General features: G+C 42.1%; 1 protein-coding gene and 1 pseudogene across 1 annotated transcript in view; both read left to right on the forward strand.

Annotated features, from left to right (window-relative positions):
* The window catches only part of LOC139417281 (kelch domain-containing protein 8B-like), a 109,203-nt gene that overhangs the window by 17,186 nt on the left and 72,692 nt on the right, over window positions 1–19,325 (forward strand). The window lies entirely within an intron of this gene.
* Window positions 1–19,325, forward strand: part of LOC139416995 (general transcription factor II-I repeat domain-containing protein 2A-like) — a 40,216-nt pseudogene that overhangs the window by 4,139 nt on the left and 16,752 nt on the right.

The raw sequence follows: 19,325 nt of genomic DNA on the forward strand, positions 1-19,325 counted from the left end.
TAAGAATTTGTTCTTAACGGACTTGCCTAGTTAAATAAAGGTTAAAAAAAATGTAGTATAATTTTTTAAATTAAAGCACATAAGGTTACTTGCAGCCAGATTGCCTCAAAAGTCGGCCACTGAGAAGATAAGGTTTTGTAAATGGAATAAATACAAGACTATGTGAAATCTACAGAGAGGGGTTTTGCCCAAGAGAAGCTCATCAAATGAATAATGTAATAGTGGTGAAAGATGAAAGAAAGAAAGTGTCGTCCCTCATGGATATATATATGTTGAACCATCTTCCTGTCTTTGGGAAGTAATTCTGAGCAGCATGTTCTCTCCACAGTAAAAGTCTTCATTTGTTGTGAAGACAGACTTGATTTGTTCCCTTTATTTTGTTTAGACCACCGCTGAAATGGAGTGGTTAGTGTGTAATGGCATGGCCGAAGTTCTTTGTGTTGCTGCCAATTCATTGAGCTAGGGCACTTTATTGTCCCAGAGGGGACATTTTTTTTGGACAATAAAAGAGTGATGCTGCTTCCACACAAATAAGATTTTTCTCAGTTTCTCAGTTGCAAAAGCAGCAAGGACTTTTCACAAAACTGCATTCAGCAAACAACGGAATTGCGAGAGCTAGCTATGTACTGTTCCACAAAATTGCTTAGCAAAAAAAAAAAGCAAGTAATTTGCTGAGGGCGAATTCATTAAAGAATGTTTAATTGACTCTGCAGCAACACTTTGCCCCGAAAAGAAAGAGCTTGAAAATGTTTTCTTGTCAAGAGAAACAGATGTTGAGAACATTGCAGAGAATACGGTTGAAAGACAATTAAAGGACTTCACCTATTTCTCCTTGTCCGTGGATGAGAGCAGAGATGCACTTGACATGGCGCAGTTGTTGATATTCTTACGAGGCATAACCCCAGACTTTGAAATTACAGAGGAGCTTGCTTCAGTGCAGTCAATGAAGAGCACAACCACAGTGAAATATTTATTGGAGGAGGTTAATAAGTGTGTGGCAAAGCTGGGACTGAGTTTTGAAAAGGTATTCAGTGTGACCACTGATGGGTGCCCAAACTTGACAGGAAAAAACGTTGGCCTTTTGAAAAGGATACGAGATCAAGTAGCAGAGCTGAACCCAGATCAGAAAATTGCATTATTCAACAGGAGGAGCTCTGTAAATGTGTTCTGAAAATGAGCCATGTTGTGGATACAGTCACTAAAGTAGTAAACCTCATAAGAGCAAAATCTTTAAACCACAGGTAGTTTATCTCACTGTTGGAAGAGACAGAGTCAGGTCATGCAGATCTCCCCTACCACACAAACGTGAGATGGCTAAGTTTGGGGAAGGTGCTTAAAAAGGTGTGGGACCTTATGTCGAAGATTGCTGAGTTTTTGCAAATGAAATGAAAATATGTGGATTTCCCTCAACTGAAAGATAAAGGATGGTTGGCTGATTTTGCCTTCACCGTGGACATCATGGCCCTCATGAATGAACTGAATTCCAAAGTACAAGGGAAGTACCTTTTTTTGCACATGAGATGTTCAGCCTTGTCAAAGCCTTTAAGGGAAAATTACTCCTCCTGGCCCTCCAAGTAAAAGGCAACAGTCTCACCCACCTTCCGACACTACTAGTCTGTTCCTTATCAGATGATGCTGCTGCGTGCTTTGAACGGTGAGTTTTATCATCATTTTGAGGATTTCAAAGTGTTGGAAAATGACATGCTGTTGGTTTCCTCTCCTTTCACCTTCAATGTAGATAACGCTCCCACTGACCTGCAACTTGAGCTTATCAATCTTCAGTCTGATGCAGTGATTGGAGAACTATTCAAAATAATGTCACTGGCGAGGTTATATGCGTCTCTCGATGAACAAAACTTTACAAAGATTAGGAGTCATGCTCAGAAGATGTTTGTACTGTTTGGGTCAACCTATGTACAGTTGAAGTCGGAAGTTTACATACACATAGGTTGGAGTCATTAAAACTTGTTTTTCAACCACTCCACACATTTCTGGGTAGATGAGCAAAAGAACACAGACACAGGACAGTGGAACTCTGCCTAGAAGGCCAGCATCCCGGAGTCACCTCTTCACGTTGAGACTGGTGTTTTGCTGGTACTATTTAATGAAGCTGCCAGTTGAGGACTTGTGAGGCGTCTGTTTCTCAAAGTAGACAGTCTAATGTACTTGGCCAGTTTTATTGCTTCTTTAATCAGGACAACAGTTTTCAGCTGTGCTAACATGATTGCAAAATGATTTTTTCATGATCAATTATCTTTTTAAAATGATAAACTTGGATTAGCTAACACAATGTACCATTAGAACACAGGAGTGATGGTTGCTGACAATGGGCCTCTGTATGCCTATGTAGATAATCCATTAACAATCAGCCGTTTCCAGTTACAATAGTAATTTTAACAATTCAACAACTTTAACAATGTCTACACTGTATTTCTGATCAATTTGATGTTATTTTAAAGGACAAAAAATGTCCTTTTATTAAAACAACAAGGACATTTCTAAGTGACCCCAAACTTCTGAACGGTAGTGTATGTCTGTCAACACATTATGTGTAATCCTGCAATATGATCATGGCCCGCGATGGCAAAAATATATTCAAATGTGGTCCTCCATGGAATAAATTTGCCTAGGCCTGCCTTAGACCAATAATCTAATCTAGCACCTCCTAGTCCTGTAGAGATTATTAGTGCTCCAGTGACTAGTCAGTATTGACCAACTACTCCAGTCTAGACTCTAGTCGTTACTGACCAGTACTTCAGAGACCTTGTCCTTGGTGGACATGAGCAAGTTGATGGCAGTCAGCCAGAAAGAGCCCAGCCCTTCAACTCCCTGCTCTCTTTTGATCCTGACTCTGAGTAGCTGCGGTAGACATCCTCTGCTCTGATCCAAACTGTTTGATAAACTGCACACATGCTTTAATCAGGGACCGAGTCTCAGAGGTAGCAGGAGACTGGTCTGTTAACTTTATCATCCTGAGTCTGGGGTACCTACTCTTATCTCAAGTATGAAGTTTAATCTCTTGCTGAAAATCTCTTGGCTTTAGTGTTAAAAAGCAGTGGAAAATACATTAAATCACTCCCACACCCTTCACCTGTAGATGTTGATGGGCTAATCTTTCAGTGTTCACATTTAGATCAGAGCTTTTTAGCTTCATAGCTGTTCTCCACCCATTCAAACTCCACCCAGAGCACACATTGAGTGGTGCATCACAGGAGACTTTAGTGTTAGCCTCAGATCTAGCTATATAGGTGTCAGATGTGCTCATCTCCTCCTCAGACTCATCTGCATTGCAAATGAAGGAAACCAACCCCGGAAACCTCAGGAGCAGAAGGTGCCTTGGTGGCAATCTCCATGTCAGGAGAGGGAATGAGAAAAGTAAACAACTGGAGTGGCAGGGAAAGCTGCTTTCTGTAATTCAGCAGAGAGAGGCAGGGGGATGGCAGTGACGGGAGCCACCCACAAGCTGTCAACACCCCTTGCTTTTCTCCTCCTGAAGTCAAGGATGACACCCAGACACCCCAAACTATAAGCTGATTAATTTCAGAGAGAGGAGAGAATGTGTCGCTCACTTGTTGGGATAGTCGGGATGATCTTTCTTTCTCTCTCTCACACACAGCCCTCTCAGCTTATCTAGGAGAATTGGAGAATTGTTGCTCTCTTATGAAATCTGCTCTATTGGGTTTGGTGTGTATTGTAGTTTTTATTCTGTGTGTGTCTCAGGAAATTGCCTGTGGCTGCTCTTTCTCTGTCTGCCTCGTTTCTCTGTCTGCCTCGTTTCTCTGAGGTGAGAGGATGCTCTGTTAGACTGGGAGAAAGGAGATGAGAGCAGTGGCGGCATCCATGGCTGTTAGAGTCTGGAGTGGTGCTGTGAGCAGGAAGAGGAAATGTGAGACGGCTGTCGTTATGCTGTTGAAGCAGGGGCAGACAAATTGGCAGAATGACGGGAACATTCTCATTAATGAGGTGAATTAGACAGCACTCCTGAGTCATCTGGTCCATCTCTCTCTTATTCTGTCATTCTATCTGTTGCTCTCTTTCTCAATGTTCTCTCAATTATCTCTCTCTCTCTCTTTGTTGTCCTCTTTTCTCTCTGCCCTCTCCCTACCTCCTTATTTCTATCTTTCTCCCTTCTCCTCGTCCCCTCCTTCTCCCTCCATAGATCCTCACAGTGACATGTCATTAGTGAGCAGACAGCCCAGTGCTTTCACGCCAGCTCCCACCAAACAATTTTACACAGAGGGCCCTGCCCACAGAACCCTTTGTGTCCTGTCGCCATCGATCCCCCACCGCTCTTGGCTCAGCTCTGACTCTTCTCTAAACATATTCCCTTTAATTTCTGTTTCTGAAGCACTGTGACAGAATTACTCTACATGACCAAAAGTATGTGGACACCTGCTTGTCGAACATCTCATTCCAAAATCATGGGCATTAATATGGAGTTGGTCCCCCATTTGCTGCTGTAACAGCATCCACTCTCTGGGAAGGCTTTTCACTAGATGTTGTATCATTGTTGCGGGGACTTGCTTCCATTCAGCCACAACAGCATTAGTGAGGTCGGGCACTGATGTTGGGCGATTAGGCCGGGCTCACAGTCTGCGTTCCGATTCATCACAAAGGTTTTCGATGGGGTTGAGGTCAGGGCTCTGTGCAGGCCATTCAAGTTCTTCCACACTGGGGTGCAAAAGAGCAAGAGGGTAAGTAATAATATGGGGTAGTTGGGTGGGCTATTTATAGATAGGCTGCGTACAGGTGCAGTGATCGGTAAGCTGCTCTGACAGCTGATGCTTAAAGTTAGAGAGGGAGATATGAGACTCCAGCTTCAGAGATTTTTGCCATTCGTTCCAGTCATTGGCAGCAGAGAACTGGAGGGAAAGGCGGCCAAAGGAAATGTTGGCTTTGGGGATGACCAGTGCAATATACCTGCTGGAGCGCATGCTACAGGTAGGTGTTGCTATGGTGACCAGTGAGCTGAGATAAGGCGGGGCTTTTGCACAGCCCATGACGCAAGGACCTGTACAAAATTTCTGGAAGCTGAAAATGTCCCAGTTCTTCCATGGCCTGCATACTCACCAGACATTGAGCATGTTTGGGATGCTCTGGATTGACGTGTACAACAGCATGTTCCAGTTCCCGCCAATATAAAGCAACTTCTCACAGCCGTTGAAGAGGAGTGAGACAACATTCCACAGGCCACAAACAAAAGACTGATCAACTCAAACGGTTGGTCAGACCAGATACTGACTGGTTTTCAGATTCACGCCCCTAGCTTTTTTTAAAGTTATCTGTGACCAGCAGATGCACATATTTTTCTCCAGTCATGTGAAATCCATAGATAAGGGCTGAATGAATTTATTTACATTGACTGATTTCCTTATATGAACTATAACTTTGAAATTGTTGCATGTTGCGTTTATATTTTTGTTCAGTATAGTTTATGAATGCTTCATTTAGTAACTCAATTTAGCAGCATGTCCCAAATGTGCCTTAAATGGTTTGTGTGGTTTGTATTTTACTGTTGGAAAAGCATTGTTTTCTCTAGACAAACTGTAACATGCTTGAAGTCAATGACAGGGTCCGCTGAATATCTCTACTCCATGTTAAATCATGTCACAAAATAATCATGGCAAATATGAAACGTTAACAAGGTAACACTCATAACAATAGCAATTATGCAACACCTTATTCTTCACTTTGCTCATTTGATTGCTGATACTGGATGAAAACGCTCTGCTGTGAAGACAGATTTTAGAAGTGCAGTGGCCTAATGATATGAGCCTAGTGCTTAGATTCCTAGCCTCAATTGATTACTAAACCATCACTGCTGTGTATTTCATAATCAAGACATACACTATATTTTAGAACACACTATAAGGAGTATAATGGCACCAAGATGTATCAAGTACTGTTCACAGATCATAGGGTCTTACAGGAGGCATATACACTGAGTATACCAAATATTAGGAACACCCTCCTACTATTGAGTTGCACACAACCTTTTGCCTTCAGAACGGTCTTAATTCGTCAGGGAATGGACTCTACAAAGTGTTCCACAGGGATGCTGGCCCATTTTGACTCCGATGCTTCCAACAGTTGTGTCAGGTTGGCTGAATGTCCTTTGGGTGGTGGGCCATTCTTGATACACACGGGGAAACTGTTGAGAGTGGGAAAACCCAGCAGCGTTTGAGTTCCTGATACAAACCAGTGTGCCTGGCACCTACTACCATACCCCATTCAAAGGTACTGAAATCTTTTGTCTTGCCCATTCACCTTCTCAATGGCACACATACACAATCCATGTCTCAATTGTCTTAAGGCTTAAAAATCTGATTTTCAACCTGTCTCCTCCGCTTCAACACTGATAGAAGGTCTAAAAAGGGTTTAAAATGGCCACTTTCATCATGATTTAAAAAAATATATGTTTGTGATATAAATGTAAAAATCATGTAAAGCATACTTCCTCCCAATAAAGTTTATATGTGACAATTGCCAGAACAATCTGAGATACAAAGAATATGTCCACAGGGACCATAGACAGACAGGGAGGGTGGCAGGGTCACAACTTCATCAATAACTCCCTTCCATGGGCTTTCTGACACTACTACTGTACAGACCAGGGGCCTATTAACCCCTGTCTGGATCAATAGAAGAGATCCACACTCATCCACAGTTACTGAGATGGATTCACATTAGAGGTCTTCACGGATCCACCTGTACCTTAATACCTGAGACCCGATCTGGACCCCAATTGTTTTGTGCCCCACTTGTTTAGCTAAACAAAAAGTATAGATATATATATATATTTTTTTTGTTGCCTGTTTTGCATGTCACATACCAGTTTGCAAACAATCCCCCCAAAAAATATTAATTGAGTTAATAAAGCCGCATACAAACATGGCCTCTTTTTTTGCTTTCTTGAGTAACGCAGCTCTAAAATGCAGGAGCTTCAGCCAAGGACAGTGCTTTCTGTGGTGGTGGGCAGCCAGCGGAAAATACTGATCATAGTGGTTGGTTCTCTAGTTGAGCCGTGATTGGCTCAATGTTCTGTCACTCATGGGGACACTACGTCACTGCAAAATCTACTGGGGGAGCCCAAAAATTCAAGCCCCTTGGGGGGCTGCCATAGAGTTACATTAGAAGTGCCCATCCAAATAGGCTCAAGTACATTGGCCACAGATAAAATTACATCAAATCACTAATATCTACCGTAGCTTTAATTGGTCTGCATCATCATCCTTGGACTGTCAAAATCTTAGCTAGCAAGCTTGCAGTCATCATCATGAATCAAGTCGACAATCTACTGGCAAATCCTTTTCAATCCTTGTCATATGAAGAGAAATTATAGATAAAACGTATCGGCGCTCATCGGCTATTGGTCATAAACAACTTTTTGGACCAGTGAAGATCTCTAATTCACATACATGACAGCAGCAATACAGCCGTTCTCAGCTTTCTGAAAATGTGATGCATGCAGTGTATCATCTATGAAGAGAATCTGCAAGACATCTTCAAATAAATCAGGATAATATTTTGGGATTATTTGATCTCAGATTGGATTCTGAAGTATAAAGACGACACACAGAATGACAGGCATATAAATACACATGTGCATCACGTACAATAGCCTTAATTAGCTGGCAGTACATAGCGTTACGCACTGGGGATCATTTGGAACCACACACCAAGGAACGTTCTGCGAGTTCAAAGACTTTAATATGGTGTGTGTGCATGCCTTCATGCGCGTGTGTGAGTGTATGAGACAGAATCTAACCAAACATCCTCTAGCCAAACAGGCCATAATATTTACCTTCAACTTCTAAGCTCTCATCATAAACACAACACACTAATGATCCTAAACACACTAAGGATGTGCTTAATTTAAAATAGGATATCATTATTACCAAACAGTCCCTTTAATGTGCCTCCAAACTTCCTTTAATGTTCTCTGAAGCTAAGCCAGTACAGTACTCAGCCTCCTGCTGTACTGCTGTTCTGGGTGGGAGAAACAGGTAGACTTGCTCTTCATTGGGGAACAGGTTTAAGTTTACCCTCCATCCTGAGCACCTGCAGAAGCAATCTGAAGTTGCTTCCGCTATAATCTGAAGTTATAGCGGAAGCAGTCTAACCATAAACCGAAGGCATGGAAGAAGGAGGGAATGAGTGGGGGGCTGTTTTTCATGGTTCGGGCTAGGCCCCTTAGTTCCAGTGAAGAGCAACGCTACAGCATACAGCATACAGCATATAAAATATAGTGTATGTCTTGATTATGAAATACACGGCAGTGATGGTTTAGTAATCAATTGAGGCTAGGAATCTAAGCACTAGGCTCATATCGTTAGGCCACTGCACTTCTAAAATCTGTCTTCACAGCAGAGCGTTTTCATCCAGTATCAGCAATCAAATGAGCAAAGTGAAGAATAAGGTGTTGCATAATTGCTATTGTTATGAGTGTTACCTTGTTAACTTTTCATATTTGCCATGATTATTTTGTGACATGATTTAACATGGAGTAGAGATATTCAGCGGACCCTGTCATTGACTTCAAGCATGTTACAGTTTGTCTAGAGAAAACGATGCTTTTCCAACAGTAAAATACAAACCACACAAACCATTTAAAGCACATTTGGGACATGCTGCTAAATTGAGTTACTAAATGAAGCATTCATAAACTATACTGAATAAAAATATAAACGCAACATGCAACAATTTCAGTCAATTTAAATAAATTAATTAATTCCTAATCTATGGATTTCACATGACTGGAAAAAAATATATGCATCTGCTGGGCACAGATAACTTTAAAAAAAGTTAATCTGAAAACTAGTCAGTATCTGGTCTGACCACCGTTTGCCTCATGCAGCGTGACACATCACCTCCGCATAGAGTTGATCAGTCTTTTGATTGTGGCCTGTGGTATGTTGTCCCACTCCTCTTCAACGGCTGTGAGAAGTTGCTTTATATTGGCGGGAACTGGAACATGCTGTTGTACACGTCAATCCAGAGCATCCCAAACATGCTCAAAGTCTGGTGAGTATGCAGGTCATGGAAGAACTGGGACATTTTCAGCTTCCAGAAATTGTGTACAGGTCCTTGCAACATGTGCTGTGCAAAAGCCCCGCCTTATCTCAGCTCACTGGTCACCATAGCAACACCCACCCGTAGCATGCGCTCCAGCAGGTATATTGCACTGGTCATCCCCAAAGCCAACATTTCCTTTGGCCGCCTTTCCTTCCAGTTCTCTGCTGTCAATGACTGGAACGAATTGCAAACATCTCTGAAGCTGGAGTCTTATATCTCCCTCTCTAACTTTAAGCATCAGCTGTCAGAGCAGCTTACCGATCACTGCACCTGTACACAGCCCATCTGTAAATAGCACACCCAACGACCTCATCCCCATATTATTACTTACCCTCTTGCTCTTTTGCACCCCAGTATCTCTATTTGCACATCATCCTCTGCACATCCATCACTCCACTATTGTAATTATTTATCCTCTATGGCCTATTTATTGCCTTACCTCCCTACTCTTCTACATTTGTACACACTGTACATAGATTTTTCTATTTTTATTTTCTATTGTGCTATTGACTGTACGTTTGTTTATGTGTTGTTTTTGTCGCACTGCATGCTTTATCTTGGCCAGGTCGCAGTTTTAAATGAGAACTTGTTCTCAACTGGCTTACCTGGTTAAATAAAGATGAAATAAAAAAAATCTAAATGATCATGCTGAAACATGAGGTGATGGCAGCAGATGAATGGCACGAGAATGGGCCTCAGGATCCGATAAAATACAATTGTGTTCATTGTCCGTAGCTTATGCCTACCCATACCATAACCCCACCACCACCACGGTTCACAACATCAGCAAACCGCTCGCCCAAACGATGCCCTACATGTGGTCTGAGGTTGTTTGATTTGATTTATTAGGATCCCCATTAGCTGACGTCAATGGTGAGAGCTAGTCCTACTGGGGTCCAACAAAAAATACATTACAGACAAAAGACTTTACAATTTACATACGTTTAAAAACATGAACGTGTGTGTGTGTGTGTGTGTGTGTGTGTGTGTGTGTGTGTGTGTGTGTGTGTGTGTGTGCACGCGCATCTATCAGTTACACATACATGTCAGTACATACACATAACAAGTAGGTCACATGGGGGAGAGGCGTTGTGTCGTGAGGTGTTGCTTTATTGTCTTTTGAAACCAGGTTTGCTGTTCACTTGCACTATATAAGATGGAAGGGAGTCCCATGCACTCATGGCACTTTATAATACTGTTTGTTTCCTTGAATTTGTTCTGGACCTGGGGACTGTGAAAAGACTCATGTTTGCATGTCTGGTGGGGTAAGTATGTGTGTCAGTGCTGTATATAAGTTGAATATGCAAACAATTTGGAAATTCCAACACATTGACTGTGTCACTTGTTGTTTTTATAAGAAACAGTCTTCCCTGGCATGCGTAGTATTAATATTAGCCCTCTGATTACAATGAAGAGCAAGATGTGCCGCTCTGTTCTGGCCAGCTGCAGCACTTGACCATATGACTGGACAATTATCAAGATACGATCAAACTAGAGTCTGCAGGACTTGACCATATGACTGGACAATTATCAAGATACGATCAAACTAGAGTCTGCAGGACTTGACCATATGACTGGACAATTATCAAGATACGATTAAACTAGAGCCTGCAGGACTTGACCATCTGACTGGACAATTATCAAGATACGATCAAACTAGAGTCTGCAGGACTTGACCATATGACTGGACAATTATCAAGATACGATTAAACTAGAGCCTGCAGGACTTGACCATCTGACTGGACAATTATCAAGATACGATCAAACTAGAGCCTGCAGGACTTGCTTTGTGGACCGTGGTGTCAAAAAAGCAGAGCATCACTTTATTATGGACAGAACTCTCCCCATCTTTACAACCATTGAATCTATATGTTTTGACCATGACAGTTTAAAATCTAAGGTAACACCAAGTCACTTAATCTCCACAACTTGTTCAACAGCCACACCATTCATTACCATATTCAGCAGAGGTCTAGAACTTAGGGAATGATTTGTACCAAATACAATTCTCTTAGGGGATGTTCAGGACTAGTTTATTACTGGCCACCCATTTCATAACAGACTGCAACTCTTTGTTAAGGGTTTCAGTGACTTCATTAGCTGTGGTTGATGATGTATGTATGGTTGAATGATCAGCATACATGGACACACATGCTTTGTTTAATGCCAGTGGCAGGTCATTGGTAAAAAATAGGCCTAGAGAGCTGCCCTGCGGTACACCACACTTTGCATGTTTGACATTAGAGAAGCTTCCATTAAAGAAAACCCTCTGAGTTCTGTTAGATAGATAGCTCTGAATCCATGATATGGTCGAGGTTGAAAAGTCACAATGCATAAGTGTTCTCAACAACAGGTTATGATCAATAACATCAAAGGCTGCACTGAAATCTAACAGTACAGCTCCCACAATCTTCTTATTATCCATTTCTTTCAACCAATCATTAGTAATTTGTGTACGTGCAGTACATGTGGAGCACCCTTCTCTAAAAGCAAGCTGAAAATCTGTTGTTATTTTTTTTTACTGAGATATAGTATTTGGTCAAACACAATTTTTTCCAAACAGTTTGCTAAGAGCTGGCAGCAAGCTGATAGGTTCGCTTTACCACTCTTGTGTAACGGAATGACATTTCCTTCTTTCCAGGCCTGAGGACAAAGACTTTCCTCTCGGCTCAGATTAAAGATATGACAGATAGGAGTGGCTATAGAGTCAGCTACCATCCTCAGTAGCTCTCCATCTAAGTTGTCAATGCCGGGAGGTTTGTCATTATTGATCGATAACAATACATTTTCCACCTCTCCCACATTAACTTTACAAAATTCTGACTTGCAATGCTTTTTTAATGTATTTTCTTTATTTTTTTGCATATGATTGCTCACCATACGTTGTTGGCATTTTCTGCCTAAATTTGCCCACTTTGCCAATAAAGTAATCATTGAAATAATTGCCATCATCCAATGGTTTTGTGATGAAAAAGCCATCTGATTCGATGAAAAATTGGAGTTTTTGTCTTTCTGCCCCATTTATATCATTGATCTTGGCTTCATAATAGTTTCTTCTTCTTTTTATTGAGTTTAGTCACATCATTTCTCAATTTGCAGTAAGTCAGCAAGTCAGATGTGCAGCCAGACTTATTAGCCACCCCGTTTGCCCCTTCTCCTTCAACCATACAGTTTTTCAATTCCTCATCAATCCATGGAGCCTTAACAAATCTCACAGTCAGTCTCTTAACATATGTATTTTTTATCAATAACTGGAAGAAGCAATTTCATAAATTCATCAAGTGCAGCGTCTGGATGCTCCTTTTAAATCACAAATGTTTTTAACATCAACCACATAAGAGTCACAGCAAGGTCTTTTGCATGATCTCTTACACACTATTTTAGGCCCATCTTCTGGAACATTGGTTTCCCTGGATATGGCCACTATGTTCTGATCACTGCATCCAATGGGTAATACAGCTTTAGAGAGTTCTACAGTTTTAGTAAAAATGTGATCAATACATGTGGATGATCTTGTTCTGTCGTGTGTGTACAGTACATATGGGAGTGTGTACAGTACATATGGGAGTGTGTACAGTACATATGGGAGTGTGTACAGTACATATGGGTGTGTGCACAGTACATATGGGTGTGTGTACAGTACATATGGGTGTGTGCACAGTACATATGGGTGTCTGTACAGTACATATGGGAGTGTGTACAGTACATATGGGTGTGTGCACAGTACATATGGGTGTGTGTACAGTACATATGGGTGTGTGTACAGTACATATGGGTGTGTGTACAGTACATATGGGTGTGTGTACAGTACATATGGGTGTGTGCACAGTACATATGGGTGTCTGTACAGTACATATGGGAGTGTGTACAGTACATATGGGTGTGTGCACAGTACATATGGGTGTGTGTACAGTACATATGGGTGTCTGTACAGTACATATGGGAGTGTGTACAGTACATATGGGTGTGTGCACAGTACATATGGGTGTGTGTACAGTACATATGGGTGTGTGTACAGTACATATGGGTGTGTGTACAGTACATATGGGTGTGTGTACAGTACATATGGGTGTGTGCACAGTACATATGGGTGTCTGTACAGTACATATGGGAGTGTGTACAGTACATATGGGTGTGTGCACAGTACATATGGGTGTGTGTACAGTACATATGGGTGTCTGTACAGTACATATGGGAGTGTGTACAGTACATATGGGAGTGTGTACAGTACATATGGGTGTGTGCACAGTACATATGGGTGTGTGTACAGTACATATGGGTGTGTGTACAGTACATATGGGAGTGTGTGGATAAGTGTATTACATGTTACTTGATGTATTATTTCATGTGTGTTTAGAGTGCATACATGAGGTGTTGTGTGTATGTACAGACATGAAATTAGTAAAATAATTCAATAAGGAAACAAATCGAAAAGAGAACATGACAAAACATAACGAAACTAACAACTGCAATGTCTATCCTATCTTTCTCTGGTTGTGGCACAAGGTGACTCCTCTCCAAGCAGTATGGGGACTGCGGACAGCTGCGATTACAGCTGTAAGTCGCTTGGGGTATGTCTCTATCAGTTTTGCACATCGAGAGACTGACATTTTTTCCCATTCCTCCTTGCAAAACAGCTCGAGCTCAGTGAGGTTGGATGGAGAGCATTTGTGAACAGCAGTTTTCAGTTCTTTCCACAGATTCTCGATTGGATTCAGGTCTGGACTTTGACTTGGCCATTCTAACACCTGGATATGTTTATTTTGAACCATTCCATTGTAGATTTTGCTTTATGTTTTGGATCATTGTCTTGTTGGAAGACGAATCTCCGTCCCAGTCTCAGGTCTTTTGCAGACTCCATCAGGTTTTCTTCCAGAATGGTCCTGTATTTGGCTCCATCCATCTTCCCATCAATTTTAACCATCTTCCCTGTCCCTGCTGAAGAAAAGCAGGCCCAAACCATGATGCTGCCACCACCATGTTTGACAGTGGGGATGGTGTGTTCAGCTGTGTTGCTTTTACGCCAAACATAACATTTTGCATTGTTGCCAAAAAGTTCAATTTTGGTTTCATCTGACCAGAGCACCTTCTTCCACATGTTTGGTGTGTCTCACAGGTGGCTTGTGGCAAACTTTAACCAACACTTTTTATGGATATCTTTAAGAAATGGCTTTCTTCTTGCCACTCTTCCATAAAGGCTAGATTTGTGCAATATACGACTGATTGTTGTCCTATGGACAGAGTCTCCCACCTCAGCTGTAGATCTCTGCAGTTCATCCAGAGTGATCATGGCCTCTTGGCTGCATCTCTGATCAGTCTTCTCCTTGTATGAGCTGAAAGTTTAGAGGGACGGCCAGGTCTTGGTAGATTTGCAGTGGTCTGATACTCCTTCCATTTCAATATTAGCGCTTGCACAGTGCTCCTTGGGATGTTTAAAGCTTGGGAAATCTTTTTGTATCCAAATCCGGCTTTAAACTTCTTCACAACAGTATCTCGGACCTGCCTGGTGTGTTCCTTGTTCTTCATGATGCTCTCTGCGCTTTTAACGGACCTCTGAGACTATCACAGTGCAGGTGCATTTATACGGAGACTTGATTACACACAGGTGGATTGTATTTATCATCATTAGTCATTTAGGTCAACATTGGATCATTCAGAGATCCTCACTGAACTTCTGGAGAGAGTTTGCTGCACTGAAAGTAAAGGGGCTGAATAATTTTGCACGCCCAATTTTTCAGTTTTTGATTTGTTAAAAAAGTTTGAAATATCCAATAAATGTCGTTCCACTTCATGATTGTGTCCCACTTGTTGTTGATTCTTCACAAAAAAATACAGTTTTATATCTTTATGTTTGAAGCCTGAAATGTTGCAAAAGGTCGCAAAGTTCAAGGGGGCCGAATACTTTCGCAAGGCACTGTACATTTTCTGCATAATTTAATATTTGATAACTAACAATCACCAAAATAAAAGCTAGACAGTCAGGGAGAATTGATAATTCCAAAAACAATGACTTTAGCAGTATTGATTTTGTTATGTTTGAGCATGAGAACTAGGCATTAGCCATGTCAAAATGCATAGTTATTGAGAACATTTAAAACAAAACAATTGTTTCTCAGCTCCATAGCAGATTATGTAGAATTTCTGGAATTTAGCTGTAAAACTGAAAAACTCTCTCTCAGCTCCATGGAGAAAATGTTTGAATTGCAGGAAATTGGCTTAAAAATTCTGATATACAGTATAATTAATACAGTCTCTACCTTAATTATTCAACAACCTGCAACAACCGATTGTCAATGTAGGAGGATAGATTTCACTCCAAACTGCGTACACACATGAATACCCTCTACAGTTGGTCAGGCAATTTACATAAATATAGGTTACAGTTACATACTCACTTTCACACAAATGGAGACACAACCGTTCCACATTCACACAAACGCAGATCCTCTAACATGCAGCTGTATGGTTTCTTGAGTGGAGTCAACCCCTCTCTCCTTTCATTATGGGAGCTATATTTAGTGTGTCTGTAATTGGTGAACAGAGCCCAGTTTGCTAAAGCATCAGTGTCACTGTTAAAGGTTGGAAGTTGGAAGGCGGAAGCACAGCCATAATGAGGCACAGTGGTGTAACATCTTCGGTTTGATATACTGTATAGTGTACCCAACCCAACCCAACCCTACCCTACTACCCCACACCCAATCAATTAGCTGTAGCCGCATTGTCCTCCCTACACCGGCCTTGTCTCTGAGTGGCATGGCTGTAGAATAAAATATTGTGGAAGCCATTTCTCATATACAGAAGAATCACAGACCATATGGTGCCTTTTAGAGCCCTGGTACAGAGAGGAGAGAGGGAGAGAGAGAAAGACGGTAGAATGAGAGAGGGGGAGAGGAGGGGGGGGGTAGACAGAGAGAGATACAGTTGAATGAGAGAGGGGGAGAAGAGATAGAGAGGAAGAGATCATAGAGGGTTCTAGAAAGTGAAAAGAGTTGCATTAATGAGGGGATTCTCAATTTCTCAGAGTTATTCTGTCATTGAGGCGTTACACAGGTCAAGGCTCAGCGATTCTAGCTCCACATGCACACTGCTATCATATTAGATGGCACAGTGTCTACTCTCTGGGCTGCAGCTGATGCCAACTAGCTGTAGTTTTAATAAAGCTGAGCTTTGTCCAGGCATGTAGAAAATGTCATCTATAATGACACCCCTGTCGCTTCTCCTAGCAAAGGAATGTGTGGACTGATTTTGTGTTATTACCTCTTCAACCCACCCCTCACCTGGGAAAGGCCTGGTCACATTGGTAGAAAAGTCAATATATTGATGGTAACTCAGTGTTTTAAACTCCCCACCTCTGGAGTGTGTGTCTGTAACAAGGGCCCTCTTTACCCTCTCACCTCCCAGCTCTCCGTTCAGCACTTGTGTAGCAGCTCATCCACCCTCACCCTGAAGGACAGACACATTTTCAGGACTTGGCACTGGCCCAAGGTGAGATCCTGACCTTTTTAAGCTGTGTCGGGTCCTTGCCATAGATCTCACTTCAGTTCAGTCCTCTCAGCTGTTCCAGGGCCTTCTAGATACATCCAGGGTGGCAGGGTAGCCTAGTGGTTAGAGAGTCTAGGAACTAGGACTAGAACTAGACTAGGAACCGGAAGGTTGCAAGTTCAAACCCCCGAGCTGACAAGGTACAAATCTGTCGTTCTGCCCCCGAACAGGCAGTTAACCCACTGTTCCTAGGCCGTCATTGAAAATAAGAATTTGTTCTTAACTGACTTGCCTAGTAAAATAAAGGTAAAATAAAAAATTAGAGTGTCCTGGCATTAGGCTATCTTTTTAAGGTTACCTTTAGCACACACCGGCCCATAATGACGTCATTACTCTGTCTGGACCCCCTGCCTGGCCAACAAGCACTCAACGTCTCGCTGCAGAATTAGACGTTCATCCACGTTCTCCAAGCGTCACATTTCAGAGTTGCTATAAGGTTCAGTTTAGGCTCTCATTCCGAATCGTAAAGTAAGGATTAATGTTTGGGATAGGGTTAAAACAAAAAAACAGTGTCCACAACTGGGAACGAACACACAACCATTCTGATCCAGAGTCAAAAGGTTGCGTGATCGATCCCATGACTCTGGGTCAAAGGTTGTGTGTTCGATTCCAGTTGGGGTGTCCTGGTTTTCGAGCTGGTCACGGGTGCACCTCAGCCACGCTCAAGGTACTAAACGATATCATAACCGCCATCGATAAAAGACAGTACTGTGCAGCCGTCTTCATCGACCTGGCCAAGGCTTTCGACTCTGTCAATCACCGTATTCTTATCGGCAGACTCAACAGCCTTGGTTTCTCAAATGATTGCCTCGCCTGGTTCACCAACTACTTCTCAGACAGTGTTCAGTGTGTCAAATCGGATGGCCTGTTGTCCGGACCTCTGGCAGTCTCTATGGGGGTAACACAGGGTTCAATTCTCGGGCTGACTCTTTTCTCTGTATATATCAACGATGTCACCCTGATCCACCTGACAAGGGCCATTCTGTGTACAGAATGGCCCTTCTTTGGACACTGTGTTAACTAACCTCAAGATGAGCTTCAATTTCAATGCCATACAACACTCCTTCCATGGCCTCCAATGGCTTTTAAATACTAGTAAAACTAAATGCATGCTTTTCAACCGTTCGCTGCCCGCACCTGCCCGACTAGCATCACTACACTGGACGGTTCTGACTTAGAATATGTGGACAACTACAAATACCTAGGTGTCTGGTTAGACTTCCAAACTCATATTAAACATTTCCAATCCAAAATTAAATCTAGAATCGTCTTCCTATTTCGCAACAAACCCTCCTTCACTCACGCTGCCAAACATACCCTCGTAAAACTGACTATCCTACCGATCCTCAACTTCGGCGATGTCATTTACAAAATAGCTTCCAACACTCTACTCTGCAAATTGGATGCAGTCTATCACAGTGCCATCCGTTTTGTCACCAAAGCCCCTTATACCACCCACCACTGCGACCTGTATGCTCTAGTCGGCTGGCCCTCGCTACATATTCGTCGCCAGACCCACTGGCTCCAGGTCATCTATAAGTCTATGCTAGGTAAAGCTCCGCCTTATCTCAGCTCACAATAACAACACCCACCCGTAGCACGCGCTCCAGCAGGTATATCTCACTGGTCATCCCCAAAGCCAACACCTCCTTTGGCCGCCTTTCCTTCCAGTTCTCTGCTGCCAATGACTGGAACGAATTGCAGAAATCGCTGAAGCTGGAGACTTATTTAATTCACTAACTTTAAACATCAGCTATCTGAGCAGCTAACCGATCGCTGCAGCTGTACATAGCCCATCTGTAAATAGCCCACCCATTCTACCTACCTCATCCCCATATTGTTTTTATTTGCTTTTCTGCTCTTTTGCACACCAGTATTTCTACTTGCACATCATCATCTGCTCATCTATCACTCCAGTGTTAATTTGCTAAATTGTAATTACTCCGCTACTATGGCCTATTTATTGCCTTACCTCCTCACGCCATTTGCACACACTGTATATAGACTTTCTTTTTTTTCATTATGGTGTTGTTGACTGTACGCTTGTTTATTCCATGTGTAACTCTGTGTTGTTGTTTGTGTCACACTACTTTGCTTTATTTTGGCCAGGTCGCAGTTGTAAATGAGAACTCGTTCTCAACTAGCTTACCTGGTTAAATAAAGGTTAAATAAAAAATAAGAAAGTTGTGGACACTGGTAAGCCCATGACTCTGGATCAAAAGGTTACGTGTTCGTGGACATTGTTTTTTTGTTTTGTTTTTAACCCTATCCCAAACCTTAACCATTCGGGAATGAGTGCCTAAACATTATGTTTTGAAGTTAAGGGTTTAAGTTTACCCCCTTCCACCACCCCTGGCCTCAACACCCTAGCAAAAAAACAAAGTTGACTGTGCCTTTAAACAACTTGGAAAATTCCAGAAAATGATGTCATGGCTTTAGAATCTTCTGATAGGCTATTTGACATAAGTTGAGTCAATTGGAGGTGTGCCTGTGAATGTATTTCAAATCCTACCTTCAACTCAGTGCCTCTTTGCTTGACATCATGTGAAAATCAAAAGAAATCAGTCAAGAACTCTGAAAACAAATGGTAGACCTCCACAAGTCTGGTTCGTCCTTGGGAGCAATTTCCAAATGCCTGAAGATACCACGTTCATCTGTACAAACAATAGTACCCAATTATAAACACCATGGGACCACTCAGCCATCAT

Source organism: Oncorhynchus clarkii, chromosome 9 (assembly GCF_045791955.1).
Source record: "Oncorhynchus clarkii lewisi isolate Uvic-CL-2024 chromosome 9, UVic_Ocla_1.0, whole genome shotgun sequence".
Lineage (NCBI taxonomy): Eukaryota > Metazoa > Chordata > Actinopteri > Salmoniformes > Salmonidae > Oncorhynchus > Oncorhynchus clarkii.